Below are 19,142 nucleotides of genomic sequence, written 5' to 3'. Positions count from 1 at the left end.
TCGGACTTCTGCCCTCAGAGCCGATAATAAATTAGCATTGATTAAGCCACCACGTTTGTGGTAATTTGATCCAGCAGAGGTAGAAATTAATATGTGCCCGCTCACTTTGAAAAGTGGAGAAACGGAGCAGCTAGGGGTTATTCCTTGTCAATGATGGGCAGACCCAGTAGATCAGAAGTGGTTTTAAAGTTCACCGAGCACAGGTGTTTGTAACTTAGGGCCACAGTACCTTCTAAGAGGGAACAGGTATTGAAAAGGAGCCCAACAGGTTTACCTAGAGATGTGGGCATTGAAGAAAAAGCCATTCCTGGAAACCTATATATATGGTGTGTGTGTGTGTGTGTACCATAGGGGAGGAAAAATCATTTCTCCTCTCCTTTATGAGTTTTTCACTGACACCCCCGTAATTAAAGATTAGCAAGAGAAAAACAAACAGAAGTTTATCAACATGCAGACCTCATGTACACTTGGATAATTTGTTGTTACGTGCTGTCAAGTCAACCCCGAGTCCTGGCGATCCTGAATGAGCGATGTCCACAATGTCCTGTCCTCAGCAGCCGTCCTCGGCTCCTGTGGACTCAGGCTTATGGCTTACTTGATGGAGTCTTTCCATCTCCTATTTGGTCTTCCTCTTTATCAGCTGCCTTCTTCTTTTCCCAGCATCATCGTCTTTTCCCAAGAATCCTGAATCCTGCCTTCCCATGATGTGCCCAAAGTAGGACAGCCTCCGTTCTAGCATTTTTCCCTCCAACGATGGTTCAGGGTTATTTGCTCCAGGGCCCGCTCGTTTGTCTTTCTGGCATCCCGGCATATCCCTTGAGCTCTTCTTGAATGGAATCCATATTTCAAATGCATCCATTTTTCCCTGTCAGCCTTCAGTGTCCAGCTTTCATACCTGCACACAGTAACTCCCGTGATACCCAGGGAAAAATGAGTAACTCCCAGAGGTGGCTTATAACTCAGGCTTCTTAATACCATCGCAAGAGGGGAAGGTGGGGGGAGATGTTGGCCTCTTAGGGGAGAGTAAATGAATTTTAGCAAAGATGAGTGGGCCCTTGGAAGAACAGATGGGAAGTATGGGAGTTTGTGACGAAGACCGTCTGGGTGTGGTGTTGACTTTCAGTCTCCTCTCCCATGCTAAGAATTAATCTTCCCTGGTGATGAACCTCCCAGGGAGGGGATCTGTGAGAATTGAGCTCCTTTTCGAGGATCTGTCTTTAGGCAGATGAGAGGAGTTCAGAGAAAGCCTCTCCCTGTATTGGCTCAAAATAATCGATATGCCGAAGTGGCCTATTTTGCGACGGCATATCTTCAGTGCACACACACGTGTGTAATGCAACTGTATGCTGTTGTGCTGTGATAAATAAAATAAAAATACCATCAACAGCATTACGAATCCTTTTTTCTCTTCATGTATTTTATTAATCAACCAGTTCTAATATTTCCATTGCTATCCTGTTGGAGTATCTGAGTTTTTTTTATGCTGTGTAAATGTATTCAGCATTCAAAAGTATAGAGATTTTGAATTCCTTTCTTTTCAAGAAGGCGCAGCTGAGAACTAGAAGGGTGTAAACAAATTTACCTAAATGGGGGCAGTTCACAGAGGCAGAGACAGGACAGGAACTTGGAGTCCTGGCGCCTGAGACCTTCTTTCTCTGTAATGCTGCATGGCATTCAGTACTTGGAGGTTTCAGAGAGGACGCCTGCTCTGTCCTCTTCCAGCTCTGCTCCCTGCATTCCTGACAATAAAGTAATGGCTTCAAGGTGGAGAAGGCACTCAGTGACTTTTCTGTTTTATTTATTTATTTTTATTTTTTGAGGAAGATTAGCCCTGAGCTAACATCTGCTGCCAATCCTCCTCTTTTTTTGCTGAGGAAGATTGGCCCTGAGCTAAGATCTGTGCCCATCTTCCTCTATATGTGGGATGCCTGCCACAGCATGGCTCGATAATGTGGCCGCAGTGGAGGAAGCAGGGAGAGGAGGTGAGAGGCATGTGGGTGGGGAGCCCTGTTGTGTAGTCCTCGTAGGTTACTGTAAGGACTCCGGCTTTTACTCAGAGTGAGATGACATGCTGTCACAGAGTTTACTAACCTACAGTTTACAACATAACTCCTGAAGACGTGAGCTGTCCAGTAACAGCAGCCTCTAGCCATGTGTGGTGATTTAAATGGAAATTAATTAAAAATATAATGTACATTTAATTCTTTAGTAATCACCTTTCAAGTGCTGAACAGCCACAACTGGCTGTTGACCATCATACTGCGCAGCATAGACACAGAACATTTCCACTATTGCAGAGAGTTCTTGGATAATGTTATTCCAGATCAATCGTATCATTTATTCATTAATTCTAAAAAAATGTTCACCCCAAAAGAATTGGATAAGCGTTTTGTTAGGGTTTAAGAGACAAAACTATGGAGAAGGAAGAAATGATGCATAAATATAGACACGGAATTATTACAAAAGCTTGTTCAGGTATAGATTTCAAAGCCAAGAGTGGTGAGTTGTCCTGGGAAAAAGGAGTTTCCCTGAAAATGAGTTTGGAAAATGAATAATAAGTCACAATGGGTCAGGTGTCTCAGGTAAATGGATTAGGTGAGCAAACAGTGGTAGTTAATAACCACCATGATAAACCTATCTATGATACCTCATTTAACTTTTGCGACATTGGTATTCCATGTTACAGATAAAGGAAACAGAAACTCAGAAGTTAAACAAGTTGCCAAGATCACATAACAACTTATATATGAAAAATTAAGTAAGAATAACTATGGACAGAAAAAACAAATCACTCTTAAAAAAGTGTACTAGTTGAAAAGATGGTTATAGAAGCAGGATTTGAACTCATGGTGTCTAGTTTTAAAGTTTGTGCTTTTATTTAATATTCTATATTAATTTTCCAAAAAAAGGTGTTATACAATGCTAAAGAGAGGAAAAAAATGGACAAGCATATATAATCAATGTGAACATATTTGCACTTGGTTATAGAAAAGCAGCTGACATAACTGCCAAGAGATATATACAAATCAATAATTAAGACTGAAGCTGTCAACATATGCTCCTCTGAAAGTGACAAAATAGACAAAAATGTAAGTGGAGATGCTGGGAATCTGTCCAATTAAAAGCTTGAGTTATTAGAAAATTATCCAGTTTAACTTATTTATAATACCTAAGCCACCACTTACGAAAGTTTGAGAGACAAGCTAAAGTAGTACTCAGAGGGAACTTCTTGGTTTTAAATACGTTTTTACTATTAATAAGAAACCAAGAAGTCAATATAAGAAGCTGGAAAAAGTTCAATAGAATATAGAAGTAAGAAAGAAGGAAATGATATAAAAAATAACAATAAAAATTATATAATAAAAATAAAGAGATGAAGAAAATATAGAGAAGCAGCCAGAAATAGAGAAGTGAGACAAAACCCAAAACTAGTCTCTGAAAACGTCTCCGAGACAACCTTGGGGAAGCTGTGGGACAGGAAAGCTGGGTCTCTGGGCTGCATGGTCTTCAGTGGGTCCCCTGCTCTTTCTAGTTCTGCGTTTCCCACTTCTCACCTTTCTTCCTCACCTGCGTTTCTAAACTATGAGAAATCCCCAGTAATTTGTCACTTCTGAAAAATGTTCATAGAAATACAGTTGAGTCCACAGTATTTATTTATTTGGCCCATATATTAAACCTATTTTCCACCTTCCATTTCTCACCGCCCCCCCCCCTTTTTTTGGTGAGTAAGATTGTCCCTGAGCTAACATCTGTGACCATCTTCCTCTATTTTGTATATGACACACCACCACAGCATGGCTTGATGATCTGTGTGTGGGTCCCCACCCAGGATCTGAACCCATGAACCCCGACACCAAAGTGGAGCACGCAAACCTAACTGCTACACCACTGGGCTGGCCCCTTATCTCTCCAATTTTTAACAAGCTGCCTGCATCTGTGTTTTAATTTTCTGTTTTTTATGGAGGGCAACTTGCTTGTTACCATGAGACCCTATATTTCTTGTATCTTCACCTCTATAGAAATAATATCTAGAGCACTGCGTATAAAACACATTTTTCTTGTCAACATTGTGAACAGAGTCAGATTATAAATCATGATTTTGACAAGAGGGAAAAAAACTCTCAAGCTCCATCACCTTCATTAATGGACACGCACTCGGGCAAGTCAGGCTTGACTAGTTTTATGGCATAGCTTTCCGTTAGATGTGATTTGCAGGCAGGTTCCAACCCTTTTTTGTGAAACTGGTTTTGCATATGACAGCGTCTCCTGACTTGGATCATTCCCAATAGTCTCACAACTGGGATTATTTCATGAAGATGGAAATCATACCCTTATATAATAAGTAATTATTCTCATCTCTTGAGACTAGAAGAAAAAAAACAAACCCCCCAAACTGGAGGTAAATTTAGGCTGAAATATTAATTATGTGTATGTTTTCAGTAGTGACAACAGTTTTCAACCATTTCCCCTATTAATGTGAATAAAGAACTGGACTTCTCTTCAGCTAATTGGGTCCACGGCGCAGCCCCAGCCTGTGGTTTCGCCGATTCACTCTGCTGCTCGAGTGTTTCCAGAACACAATAGTCTATTCTCCCTCGGACGTGCTGTTATTTTCCAGGAGTGAGGGGGCTATTGGAAGGGCTTCTTTGTCATTAAAGAAGTTCTAGAAACTTCTGGAATACTGATGAGAAGGGATAAAACTGGGGAAATCAGCAGGAATCTGCTTCTTTCACAACCTTTGGGCTTCTCCTTGCTCATCTGTTTCTGACGCCAGCAACTCCTCACAGAGAAATGTATTAATATTTCCCCCTATGCTGACCCCCAGCTCACCCTGGCAGCCTGGAGGCCCAGCCGCCCCGAGAACTGAGGAGCTAGGACATAAAGGAAGAGCGTCTACAGCCTGGGCCCCAACACCTTGCTAGGTGTTGGAATGAAGTCAAGATTCTAGGGCTCAGTGAGGCTGTGGACTCGCTTTCGCTCTTGTTCCCTCTGGGTCTCTGTGCTTGGCTGAAACAGAGTTGGAACTGGAAGTCTCTGGCCGGGTCCTGCATCTCTCCTTCCCCGACATGGATCAAACTCACGTCTCTCTCATTTTCGCATTCATTTACTACTTCAACCAACACATACTGAGCACTTCCTGTTTTCTAGGCAATCTTTTATGCCCCTGGAGACAGTGATAGATTCAACAAATTTCCTGCTCATTTAGATCTTAGTGGGGGAGAAAGAAATAAAACAGATGTAACCTAAGTTCTGGTGGAGATAAGTGCTATGGAGAAAAATAAGGGTAAAGGTTAGAGAGTGATTGGGGGAGCAGGGATATGGATGGAAGTTATTCTAAATGACATGGTCAGGGAAGGCCTGTCCCAGGGATGGAATCACAACTCCATCTGGCAAAAGAGCTTTCCAGGCTGAGGGACCAGCACGACCAAGGCTCTAAGACAGAAATAAATGCTCACGGAAAAGAGAGAAGGCCAGTGTGGCCACAGCAGACTGAATGAGATGCGGAATGGTGGAAGCAGTGAGGTCATACTATGGCGGATCCTGAAGGGCTGTGATGAAGAGTTCAGATTGTAACATAATTGCGATGGGAAGCTATTGAATGGTTTTGAGCCAAGATATGACATGATCTTACCAACGTTCTAAAGGATCTTCCTTCTTTATGGACGATAAGCTGTAGCAGGACAAGAGAACAGTTACCTAAAAGGCAATTGCCACAGTCAAGGAGAGAAGTATTGGTGTCTCAGTTAGAGTGTAATGAATGACCCGAATTGTAATTCACTTATGAAACAATAGCATCTTGGAATCCTGGATTCTGCTCCTTACTCGCTGTATTTAACTCCATGGGGCAATTTATGAAGATATTTGGACCTGAACTTTCTAGTTGCCCTTGCCAAGGTCAACTTTTCAGCCTCTGTAACTTCTGCCTACAAATGCCTTCCAATTTTTCATAGTGGTAGGCAGTCTACATTTAGACTTGGACTTTTTGATTAAACTTGCAGTCTCTTTGATCCCAAACTACACCTGATGAAGACTTTTCACCTGAAAGGGAGTCTCCTCTTGGTCCTGACTCACCCTACATTGCCACTGGCCCTGAGTTCCAGAGGTCTTAGTGGATTCCCCATGAACCTATACAAATCACAGTAAAAACCTGACCTGTGTAAATGCCTAAAATGGTGACCAAATGTAATAAGATAAAATTAAGTTGCTATATTTCTTTGATTCTGTTAAAAAAGAACCAAATGGAAATTCAAGAATTAAAAAATACAGTGGCTGAAATGAAGAAATCAGAGGAAGGGTTTAACAGCATATTTGACGCAAGTGAAGAGAAAATAAGTAAACTGGAAGATGACCAAAAGTCCTATCTCTGAGCTTAAATTTCTTTGTAAGGAAATACATTTTCTTTAAGAATTTTTTATAATTAGAAAAATATTCAAATTTGGATCCCCATACAAACAAAGTTAAGGAAATCTTTCTCAACTTTTAAGAAATCAGTTTCCTAACCCTTTGGAAATTATTTAGGTGAAGGAAATAATCTCATTCAATTTTCTTGCATACAGAGAATTTTGTCCACATCTACAATTTTAACATCATTATTTATAAATTAATGACATGAACTGTTGTCTCATAAATGTCTCTTAATCCTTCTAGTTTTATTCATCACCATTGTCGATACCATTTTTTTAGGTCCTAGCGTTTCTCACATGAATCACTGCTATGAAATCTTCTTTTCCTTCCTTTCAGTTTTGTTTCAATCCACACCAATTTTCCCCATAGCTACCAAAACGATCTTTCTAACTTGAAGGTCGGATTGTGATATCCCCCTGCTTCAAACACTTTATGGTATCCTGTTCAATTTCTCCATAATCTCCTTCATCTTACCCTTCACCCCCCCAGCCCTTTCTCACTGTTATTACCTTGATGAACCCTTGTGTCCTCTACTCCGGCCATGCTCTTCTAGTTAACTTACCTCTCCTCATCCAATCCCTGACTTGACTAAGGCATATGAATTTCTTGGTCAGATACAGTTGTTGAGTGGAAAGCTAACAGCCATGTGTGAAGGATCTGAACACATTCAGAAATTGTTGGCTGGATCAGAACCCCCAGCAGTGCTGTTCTAGTTCTAGGGAGCAAGTACAGAACACGAAAACTTGAGGCATGCGGCCTAAAAAGAGAGACAGATGCTGGAAAAAGAGAAATGCTTTGTGAAGTAACTACAATTTGAGCTCAAATCTCATCAAATCTCTATGTAGGACTTGAAGAAGCCCAAAGACCCAAATTGCATTCATTCTGGCTCACTAGAATAAACATTTTATAGTGTTAGCTTTAATATATGTTAATAACCACTTATGGCCTAGTGGTTGGGTTCCTGCACTCTACCACGGTGGCCCAGGGTTTCACTGGTTTGGATCCTGGGCGCAGATATGGCACCACTCGTCAGGCCATGCTGAGGTGGCCTCCCACATGCCACAACTAGAAGGACCCACAACTAAAAATATACAACTATGTACTGGGGAGATTTGGGGAGAAAAAGTAGAAAAAAAAAAAGATTGCAACAGTTGTTAAGTCAGGTGCCAATCTTTAAAAAAAAATTGTTAATAAGACAAAAAATTATTAATTTTGACTTAAAGTATTTCCTGCTTAATTCCTGATATTCAAAAACTCTTTTAACTAAATCACTAACTCTTAGCTTTCCAACCGGCAACCACAATAAGTCAGCAATTAGTTCACTAGCCTTCAGCTAATCTTATGCAGGATATCATTACATCATGCAATTTTTCAAAATAACGTTTTTCTACTGTTCTTGAAAAGTGCCCGTTTCCCTTATTGGAAGAGAAATTGGAGTGGATGGCTCCACACACCTTGGTCACAGATGTTGTCACCTCCCACTGTGTACATTCCTTGAATCATTCAAGGTAAACATGGCGTCCAGGGAGGTAAAATGCTTCAGCCAAACTCCCATCCCAGTGCCAGCTGTTTATGCAGCTGGAAAAAGATGCCATTCAGAGTCTCTTCTTTCAGCAGGATTCTGTAGCGTGCTTCCTAACGCTGCAAATATTTACGTTTCTTTCAGAGCACCAAACAGATTGCACGCAAATTTACTCAGCATTTTGTGTTACTCTTTGCTTTTCTTAGGTAAAGAACGAACGTTATTTGAATTGGAATAGAGTAAATCTTGGTAGGCTTTGGAAAACCATAAAGCTACCCTGTGATGACAGGAAAGAGGCCATTTTTAAAAATTCTTCAATTCAATTGCTTGGATCTTTTCTGGACACCTTCTACCAGAACTCCTCTAAAGTTGCTCCCTTCATTCTGATTTCCTTCTTCAGATCATTATTACCTGCTCTGGGGAGGAGAATGGAACGTTGGGAGCTGATTATATGTCATTTTGACCTGAAATGTAGGTTCTGTTACTCTAAAGAAATATATTTTTAATTATTTTTAAACAAAGTGAAGGGAACAGAAATAGAACAATACAGGGCAAGGTGACAAAAATCTGTTAGATTTCACCAACCGTGGGTAATATTTGGCTGCTTGTGTCACTCGGACTCAAAAGAGCATTTTAAAATTTAATATAACTGTTATAAATGTCTTAAAATACGTCATCTGGGCCACATGATTTAGGAAAGAATGACTTTGCAGGATATATGCCAAGGGCGAATAGACTTGCCTGCATAGGAAGGCAAGTAAATAATCGTGAAAGGGATTCTGGCAGAGAAAATATGTAATATATTAAACATTTTAAAAATATTAATACCATATCCTCAAAATTTTAATTATGTTAAAGTTGGTTTAGATTGACTAAGGGGATACTTTTAAAAAGAAGAAAATTTTAATTATAACAAACTTGATGCTTGTACAAAAATACTTTCCCTGGGAATAGAAAGGAGTTTGATCTCAGTGTAGCTCACCCCAAGGTGTCTTGGGAGATAAAGATGAAGCCCATCCATTAGGTGCTTCTCTTGTTGTTTGGTTGAGGTCTAGTGGTCCATTCGACCTTGGTTTAGCTTGAGGCGTAGCATAAACCAGCACAGGAACGTCTTGGGGAGATGTACGTGCCCCCCACTCCCATCCAGGGTCCATCCAGTTTTATCAGAGCTTCACGTACCAAACAGCTTCTTCCTTGTGGTTCTTCTTTTGTATCATATAAAAGGACTGACATTTGACCATTTTTACCTACAAAACAACACTTTAATGGGGTTCATAAGGCTTCAGTAAATTTTCTCATCTTTGGAAATGCTACAGGAAATCTGCAAAGAGATTTGCCTCTTTCTAATAGCTTGTTAACCCTGCTGTTTTTATCAGCTTATATAAATAATCGATATAAATAACTTCCGGTGGGACAGGACAGCAACAGTTAAATACAAATTTCTTCTTTTGCATTTTGAGCATAACTGTCTTGTGCCTAATCTCATAAATCCTACAACTGGGTAGAAGAGAACATGTTTTTGAGAGGAAAATGTCAAAAGTCTATAGGGAATGGATCTGTGGTTTCCACTGGGCCCTGTCATAGAAACTGTTTATTTTCCCAAATCATGAGGCGGGATGATTAATTTTCCCAACATTCTTGGAAAAAGAAACCAGAATGATAAAAGCAGAAAACCTATCCCCCCATCAGTCGTCCACTGGGAGTGATATAAAAATATTATTTTTTTGTTTTTAAAGATTGGCACCCACATGGAAGAATTCGAATGGCCTGCAACTAGGATATACAACTATGTACTGAGGCTTTGGGGAGAAAAAAAAAGAGGAAGATTGGCCACAGATGTTAGCTCAGGGCCAATCTTCTAAAAAAAAAAAAAAAGGATGTTTTTATTACTTTGGTAGACTTGTCTCAGTGGCGCTTTCTCCATTTTTACACTGGATCTCACTTCCACCTGTGTCTTCATGTGATGCTCTATAAATGATGCCTCTCTGTCTCTCTCCTATAATTTCTCTGTCGGCTCTTCTCCTTGCTGGGTATGTCTGCTACACTGACATTGTTGGACTGTGTTTTCTTTAGGCAGAAACCTTAGTGCTCACCCTTATCTGGAATATGGCTAGACTGTGTTTCCCAGCTCCCTTACTTCTCGATGAGGCTACATTGACTAGCTCACCCCCATAAATGGGGTAGAAGGTATATGCGTCACTTCCCAAGAAAGGTTGTTAAAACAGGTATGAAATTTTTCATAGTCTTGCTTCTGTGCCATCTTCTGAGTTTCCAAGAGGAACATAGAACCATAAGATGGAAGAAGCCTTGATCCTTGAATGACTTACAGACCACCAGGCTCTTCCCATGCCCTTCCATGCCCCAAAACTGACTGTGATCTGGATACAGTTAAGCCACTGGGATTAGGGAATGTGTGTTTGTTATAGGAGTTAACCTTCCTAAGACACTCTTAAAATCTCTACTCCCTGGATATCAACCTCTCCTTGTCTGTTCTTACCTCGCCAACCATTTCCTTTTTCTCTGTTCTTTTATGGAGCCCACTTTCTCTTTCTGCCTCTTACACATTGGTCTTACCCAGAGATCCATCTTCAGCACCTGGTTCTTTTCACTCTACATATTTTTTGAGTGGCTACATAACTCTCAAGGTCAAATCTTTACTCATATAATCTGAAATTTCTGTCCTTATCCTTGACCTTTGCCGTGGGTACAAGAAAGTTGTTACTGGAAACTTCCAAGTAGATACCTCTTAATTTCTGAAAGACAGACGAAAATCAAACTCATCTAACTCTTCAGATAAGCACATTCTTTTTCCCCCTCTAACGTGGTGAACATCGTCACCATATACCAATTGAATGAAGGCAGAAATTTGGCATGTATCAAACTTCTTACCATACCACACTTCCAACCAAGAATACTAAAATATCTGCCAATTTTACCTCATTAATATTTTTTTACTCAAAATATGTCTTTCCAGTCCAACTACTGGCCTGTGTAAGACCCTCATAATCTCTCATTTGGGCTGTTACCATAACTCTGTGACTTATCTTCCTCTCTGCTGCAAACCTCACTTTTCATAGAGGAGACACTAAACGGATAAAACTCAGGTGAAGAAGATGCTACCATGGACATATCCAGATTTTGAAGGGCAATTATGAACATTCTAGCTGCAATTCATTCCTTTCCCTTTCTCGAAAAAGAGAATCAGAATTCAAGCTGGTGAGTGTGTTACAATCCAGATTATTACACTAAATTTTTTTATGTTAATTTGAGTATTTCAATCATTGAAGTATGATTTATATACAACAAAATTCACCAATTTTAAGGATTACGATTTCATGAGTTACATCAATGTATACAGTCATATAATCACCATCACAATCATGATATAGAAATTTTCTATCACTCCTAAAAGTTCATTGGCTCCCTTTGCCTTCAGTCCCCTTACTCCAGCTCCTGACCCCTGGCAAGTACTGATTTCTCTGTCGATCATAACAGGTTTGCCTTTTCTAGACTTCATAAAATGGATTCATAGAGGGTATATTCCCTTATGAATGGCTTCTTTCACTTGACTTAATGCTTTAGAGATTCACCGATGTCATGTGTATTACTGTTTCTTGCTGAGTATTGTCTACTGTAGTATCTTTTTTTTTTTTGCCATTGCTATGTGTCAACCTCACCTATACACACTTTATACTTTGAAACGTGTTTGCAGCTGAGTATCTTTATCAACCTGTTTTCTACCTTAGAATTTGGGGAATCCAACAACTTTTCTTTCATTTTGTATTAATTTTCTCTCCATCCTATTCAGAACCTCAGGCCCAGAGGGTCTATAAGCCACGGAGGATTATTCACAGATCTTGAAACCTAGTGGAGTTTTCCCAGTTAAATTTTGAGGGAACTGAGATTCAGAGATGTCACATTGCTATGTAAACAGGGACATGAGTCCAGCTCATTATAAAGTCAATATGTTTCTTTTTATCATAGTACTTTTTTGGTATGATGGATTATGTAGTATATTCTTTAATAAAAGAGAACATATTCATCAGGCGAGTAAGATATTTTGTGGATAATAACATCTAGAAGGAAACTTTTTTATGAAGAATGTTGAGCATCATTAAGAAGATACTTAACAATGATTTTACATAAGATACAGAACATTTCTTCATTTCTTAAAATTTTAACTTTAATAAACTATGACATTAAAATATGTCTAAATGAAGACCTTTATTCAGGGAGTTAAGCAGATGAGTATGAATGTAGCTTTTGGGTTAAGTTTATACAAAAATGGAACAGAAAATCCAAAGGGGTTGCTGTGTAATGTCTGCTTAAAAATGGCCAAGAAAGTTTATGAAGAATGACCAGAATTATACCTGATTCTTTTGCAATGGCAATAACAGCTTCTATTTTCAGTGGTCTGGTACAGCTTTTCAGGTCCTGGTGTTTTACGTGTGGGTTTGTTTGTTTGTTTTGTTTTTCTTTTTCCTGATTATTTCACGTCATTAGTTCACTACAGTTTTTGTTATCCTCTTGTTGCCATTGCTGTTTCAACCTCAACTATATGCTTTGTACTTTAAAACATGAATGGTCAGTTTTTTATATCCAAGTGCTAAACTCAACCCTCCCGTGTAAGTTCTCTTTAGATATATTTGAGGAATTGTCATTTTTAAAAACATGAGGCCTTGGAATAATGACAGTTTCTCATTTGCCTGAAGGACATGAGGTATAATTTTCATTGAAAAGAACATGTTGCTAATATGGTTAGCTAATATGGTTGCTAATATGGTTAAATAGCTATACAGAGAATAATGGCTAAAACTGACATATTTATTTCCATATCGGCCAAGTTTACAGTCTGTCCTTTGATCAAGTCCTTGGCTTAGGAACTAGTTCTCTTCTTATATTGAATCTCGTTATGTCTCTTTGATAAGCAGAGAAGATGATAGTAATGCTGGCCATGCGCTTTCCTTTCACTGACCATCAATTTACCAGGGATTTTTTTCTGGCAATTCTTATAAAAATTTTCCCTATCTTTATAACTTTGAAAACTATTATTATGATAATGATAATAGCAACAGCAATAATACATATGCTGTTGCAAATGTATTATTTGACTGACCATGACTTCATTATTAGAAACTGTTGTCAATCAATTTATATACGGAGTCTAAATTTCAGACTATAATACCTCTCTTCCTGCTAACTAGCTAATATTTCTCTAGCACTTGCCATGCTAAATACATTGTCTCATTAGATTCCCACAGAACCTATGGGATGCACACTATCACGCATTTTTAAAGATTAGAAAAATGAGACTTCAAGAAAGAAAGTGAAAAATTTGCATAGCTACTAGGAGATGGAGGTAAGACCGAAGCTTTTGTCAGACTTCAGAGCCCACAAGCTTAACCATTTTGAACAGCGCCACCCCAAATGGTTCTGATGTTTAGACGGGGCTCTCCAAAGAACCAACAGACATTTATTACACGCTGACTATGTGCCAGTCCCTGGGGACGACCTGCCTTTGGAATGTTCAACCTAAACACAAACAGTCATGGAATGTCCTAATAAGAAAAGTGTTTTGAGTAAAATATTGATTTAAAATGCTGGCAATTATAATTTTGAAATTCATTTACGTGAAAAAAAAAAAACAAAACTCCACAAATTCTTCCTACATTTCAATGCTGGGAAGGAAAAAAAGAAAAGGAAAGGGAAAAATTAGCGACAAATTGGTAGACCTGTTTACAAAGTTTTCTTTTAGAAAATTCAGAGTTAGAGAGGGCAGGGGAAATAACATTTTTTTTTCAACTCTTCTATCTAAATAAAACATGGCAACTATATGTTGGATTTTGAAATATAATTTCCATTTTAAAGATAAAGAAACGGGTTCTGAAATACATAGAAAATAAGGGTTGAATTGTAATTGTGGATTATGTTCATTCAAAAATCTTGCTAATAAAAGTTTCTTTCCCCATTCTCCCTTCATACCATCTCTTCAGTTTACCATTTTTTTTATATAGCCAGTTTACAGTTCAATGATGCCTCCGAGTCTTAGGTGAGAGTTCCTCGGAAGCAGAACGAGAGATGGGGATTTGGGGAAAGTGATCTCAAGTCCACAGGAGAGAGAAAAGCAAGAAAGGGGAACGGAGAAAGGCTGGGCAGGGATCAAGTCCCAACGGGCATCTTCCTTCACCGTGATTGCAGGGGACCCTCTGGAGGACAGTGGCACCATAGTTGGCCCATCCTTGAAGCAGAGGGGCAGTATTTTATACCCCTGTGCTAATCAATCTTTGTTGGAGGGCAGTTTTCTGAGGAAACGGCAAGCCGTGAGCCAGTTCTCAAAGCAGCTGGGAGGTGGGTGTACCAGCAGGCAAGGGGGCTCTGGACAGGGCACCCACCCCACCCCCTGCACCCGTGTATTTCAGAAGATGCGCAGTCCACAATGCTGTGCTGAATGCCATCAGCTGAGTTCCTTGAATTCCCATTCGTGTATTCTCCAGGGCCATTATGAGCATGTAGTGATTGCGAATGACTCAGTGCAAGATCACCTAGAGACTCAGACAACTACTGAACCGGGAAAGTTATTTTGTAGAAAGATAAAGGTTAGTTTTTGCCTCATTGGTCAATGTCTTATTTGGAATTACATTTAACGCCTAACTTTCTAATTCTTTAGTGCAAACCTATGATAAATATTCTGCATATATAATTGCAATTATAAAACCTACGCAAACCATATTTTTTTACTTGTTTACTCCTAATTGTCGTGTGGTTTGGAGGGATGGCGTTTCAGGTAGTGTTCTCAATCATCTAGGGGTTTTTCCACCTGAAAAACCCCATGATATTTTAGATTCTTTTGCTGTTTTATGTTGTTTGTCATTGAAGCAAGAAGGAGGCCGAGTCGAGAGCACGTTTCCTTATAATCATTTACACAAACATTTTATCTGAAGAAAACATTCAATAAACGTGAATTGAATCAAACCTGCTGGGTCGGAATAAAGAATGCTAAATTCTACAAAATGAATCTCTTAGATAAAACACGTCACACATTCTTGATTACACTGACGCATTTGTTAAAAGGATTTATTTCCCTAATAAGGCCTTTTAGCTTGGGGAAGCACACAAAGCAGAAGTTTTTGCTGTTTTCCTCCTGATTTGCTCTCTCTGGTTAGGTTTACACTGACAACTGAAATAACAGAGTCCGACAGTGTTACGCCTGGTTGAAGCTTAAATGCACGTGTCTCTGCCGCCCTTGTCTATATGAGGGGGTATCAGTGTTTTATTTGAAACAGCACGTCACTTTGGGTTTTATCCTATGATTATCTAAATTCGGGTCTATGTTTAGCTGAGACAATAACAGACCCAACAACCCACAGCTTCACAAAGCCAAGGCTAACTTTAGAAGAAAAGTCACAGATGAAAGGAATCCAGCTTCCTCCTCGTGTACAGTCTTACAGGCTTTTGTTTACCAGCCGCATTTCAGAGGAAAATGGGTATTTCATCCGGAATAGAATACATGATTATAATCCAGAAAGAAAATATGGAATGAAAGTAAAAAGAATGACAGAGGCTATTGAAGGCAAATAAGAATTCTAGTATAAAAATACATTATCATAAGATAATATTTGAAAAAAACAAATCATTAAATAGAATCCATTCCTAACACAGATAACCTTTAATTAAGAAATTAGATAACTAATAACAACAAATGACGTTTTATTTCATGGGCCTTTTAAGAAACCATAGCTTATTTATAGATGTTGGGGCAGTAAGTGTACCCTTTTGACCATGGGCACCACGTCTTAGAAGCATCACATTTCTGTGAGTCTTAGAAGCTGTTGAAAATAGAGGTTTAATGTATTTCTTAAATACTTACAAAGCTTTGAAAATATGAAACATATATTTTTTTAATATATCATTTAGGACCTAAACAACTGGAGAAATTGTGGAGAAGTCTGTCGTGCAGGACAACAGGAATATACCACACATTTACAACAAACAAAAAGGTAAGAGTGAGTTTTATAATTTTATTCCTTAGAAGTAATGGAAAATTATTATCTCTGCAATCTACTGAGATTATTTTCTCCCAAAATGTAGAAAATTTGAGAAAATGATATATTCTAGAGGAATTTAATGTATGCCAGAAAGAATTTTTAGGGTTTGAATGTTTTACTACATCTGTACTTACTTACTAAAATGAATATGGTATTATCTTGTCTAGCATGAGTCATTTGGAGAATGAATATTTTTTAATTAGCTGAAGATTTATCCCTTTACATACCACAATGACTTGCTTCAAGTTTTAACCATTTTATGGAGAAATTGTTTGAAATTATTGTGTGTATGTTTTCTTAGAGTACAGATGAATATAATTTATGTATTAGGCATCATATTGAGAGCAAAGATGATGGGCTTTGGTGCTGACTGGTGTTAGAATTCTACTTTTACCATTTAGCAGCTTTTGTTAGAAAGTTGCTTAAATTTACGAATTTTTTAATTGAGATATAGGAATAATGTTATATCTCCTGGAGTTGTTCTAAAAATTGCTTGAGTTTATACAAGGTTCCTGGCACCCATCCACTCGTTAGATGATTCAGCATCATTACTGTGGACATCAGTTGCGAGGTTAGGATTACTTGACCATATACTAATTAAGACTAGGACATTTTTGAGTTCCTTTGTCTGATTTAACTTTTTCTCATTCGTCTGTCATCTCTCCTTCTTCAATTTGCTGCCTCTAATCTACTCTGAGCCTTGGAAAACAAATTTAAAAAGAAAAGAATAAAAAATAATCAATGAAACAAAAGCTAACTAAAAGATAATTCATTTAATCGCTATGCTAATGGTCTATAGCTGCGCTGTTCCACACAGTAGCCACTACCCACGTGTTAATTTTAGTTAAAATTAAGAGTCCAGGTCTTTAGTTTCACCTTTCAGTTGCTTGATAGCCACATTAGCAAGTAGCTACTGAATTAGCACAAAGGAGTATTTCCACCATCACAGAAGGTTCTGTCAGACTCTGCTGATCTACATTGTTTAAAGCTCTGAATTTTGCTGTGGAATTCTAAAGATGACAGGAATGGGGCTCTTGCCTTTAAGGAACTTAAGTCTAATGAAAGAAATAAAATATTTTGGGGAGGTGTTTGGAAAATGTAAAAAATCAGTGATGCAGATGATGACTATTTGAAAAACGTTGGAGAGTTAGAAGAAACAGCTCAGGATGAAAAGAATGAAGAAATGACTGAGGTGAAACCTAAGGCATAGTTAATATTTGTGAACATCTCTGCAGGAAGGATGATGGAATGGACTAGCATGGGCCTACTTGCAGTAGGAGAGAAAGAGAAAGGACAGTTTTACCTATGTTCATAAGAATGCCATATTAATATTTAAAAATGCTTAATATTTTACAAAATTCTTACTATGAATGTGTATTATTTTAATAATTCAAATTAGAATTTTATTTAAAAAGAATGATGACCTTTGTAATACTTGAAACTTTCTCTCTCTCTCTGCATCTCCAAATAAATTTCCTGACATCCTTGGTTTTCTACCCTTGTCTTTTTTTAGCTCTAACTCACTGAAAGAGCTCTTTCCTCCTGTATTCTTCAGAGTTCGAATGCCCTCCCTTCCTATCTTTTCTTGGATACTACCTCATATTTCATTCTTTTCCTCCTCAAACCTGTTTCCAACCCAGATCTCCCTCACAGATACACACATACACACACACACACACACAGAGATCTATAGCTATATAAATATCTGGATCTAAATAGCTCTATTTCTCTCTCTCTATCTACTAATTGACCACATATGAAACTGACCGTTGAATATTGCCACCAGGATGTGCTACACGCAGTTCAAACTTGGCTTTAACACAAATTGATCACCTCACCAAAATCCCCTTCTCCTGCTTCTCCAGTATTTTTCTCTTGGTCAATCGCACCACCATCTATTCGTTGTCCCAAGCTAGACGCTTAGGAAACTCTTTTCTACCCCAAATATATTTGGTTTAGCAATGGCTGAAACCTCCTTCACACCCCTCCAGCCTGTCCTTTCCACTCCCACCATCACTGATTTAGTGCAAGAGTCAACTTAGTCACATAGTCTCTGCCCTTCAATTCTCGCTCTTCTCCAATTCTTCACACTGCCTCCAGGGTGACCTTTCGAAAACTCAAGCCAGCCAGAGCATTCTGTTTCCTTCCCTATTGCCTTTATTTTTAACTTCTCTGCTGAAGCTTTCTGGTAGTTTTTCTCCCTTCTTAGAAGAACTATTGCCTAAAGAATGACTCGGTTTTTTGTTGAAACAAAGCAAAACACAGAATTTCCCAGGTTTTAGCGCAACACTGAGAATCTCCAGAAAAGTGACCTGGTCTGACATCTTCGTTCAGTGTCACCGTCCCTTCAACGTCTCTCACGGTCACTGCTGCTGCCACCACACGCCAGGTCCTGGAGGTACCACTTCTCGGCTAAATCGTAGTCCCGGACAATACCCATTCTCTTCTACACGATACTTAGAGAGTAATTAAATAAGCATAAATTAAATTATAACTAAATGTTATAAAACATGTCATTAAAATTTTAGGGAGAACAACAAGAAAATCGGCAAGGAAAACTACAAAAGCAAAGACTTACTGGTTTTATTCTTTCAAATCTTGTTGCCTTCTTTGTTTTTAACAAGCCTTAAATCGGAATCTCTTCCGCCAATGTTTCACATGAAGAAAAAGTAGGCTTCTGACACAGCCGTTCCACTGCTCTGCTGCCCTGTGAGTCAAGGATAAGGCAGCTCGGATTTTCCATTGGCCTGTGTCTGTGCAGATGCTCATGCCAGCATCTCCCAGTTACCAGGGATGTGTGATCCACTTCTAAAAATCCAGTAAGAACCAGGGTTGGCAGGGATGGTCCTGGACAATGTGAAAATTGTTTTAATTTTCCTGTAAAAAGGATGTGAGTGATATGACTCTACTTTTAGAATAATTCGGCAAATATTCCCTGGCTACTGTGAATAGGAAAGTTGCTGTTAATAATTTAACTTGGAGAGTCTCAACTGACAGTTGGCTGCGTGGCCTAATTATCATCAAAGCATCAATGAGAAGGGCTTAATATTAGTTATTCTTAAATTATTCTCTTAGACAATTTCCAATATTCTATCCATTTATTTATGCCAAACAATTGCATACAGAAAGTTGGTCAGTTTAAAAATTTGTAGCTAATTCGTATGGATTTG

At 38.6% G+C, this 19,142-nt stretch overlaps 1 long non-coding RNA gene across 1 annotated transcript in view; it reads right to left on the bottom strand.

The window, feature by feature from the left end:
- The window catches only part of LOC138923866 (uncharacterized), a 30,419-nt gene extending 11,626 nt beyond the window's left edge, over positions 1 to 18,793 (bottom strand). The window contains exon 1 of the long non-coding RNA XR_011438071.1: positions 18,551 to 18,793. This is a non-coding gene — a long non-coding RNA (uncharacterized lncRNA). The remainder of the gene's footprint in view (positions 1 to 18,550) is intronic.
- Positions 18,794 to 19,142: the final 349 nt, after the last annotated feature.

The sequence above is a fragment of the Equus caballus genome, chromosome 4, assembly GCF_041296265.1.
Source record: "Equus caballus isolate H_3958 breed thoroughbred chromosome 4, TB-T2T, whole genome shotgun sequence".
Lineage (NCBI taxonomy): Eukaryota > Metazoa > Chordata > Mammalia > Perissodactyla > Equidae > Equus > Equus caballus.
The sequence above is the reverse complement of the archived record's forward strand: the minus strand, read 5'-3'. Positions and strand labels throughout refer to the sequence as shown.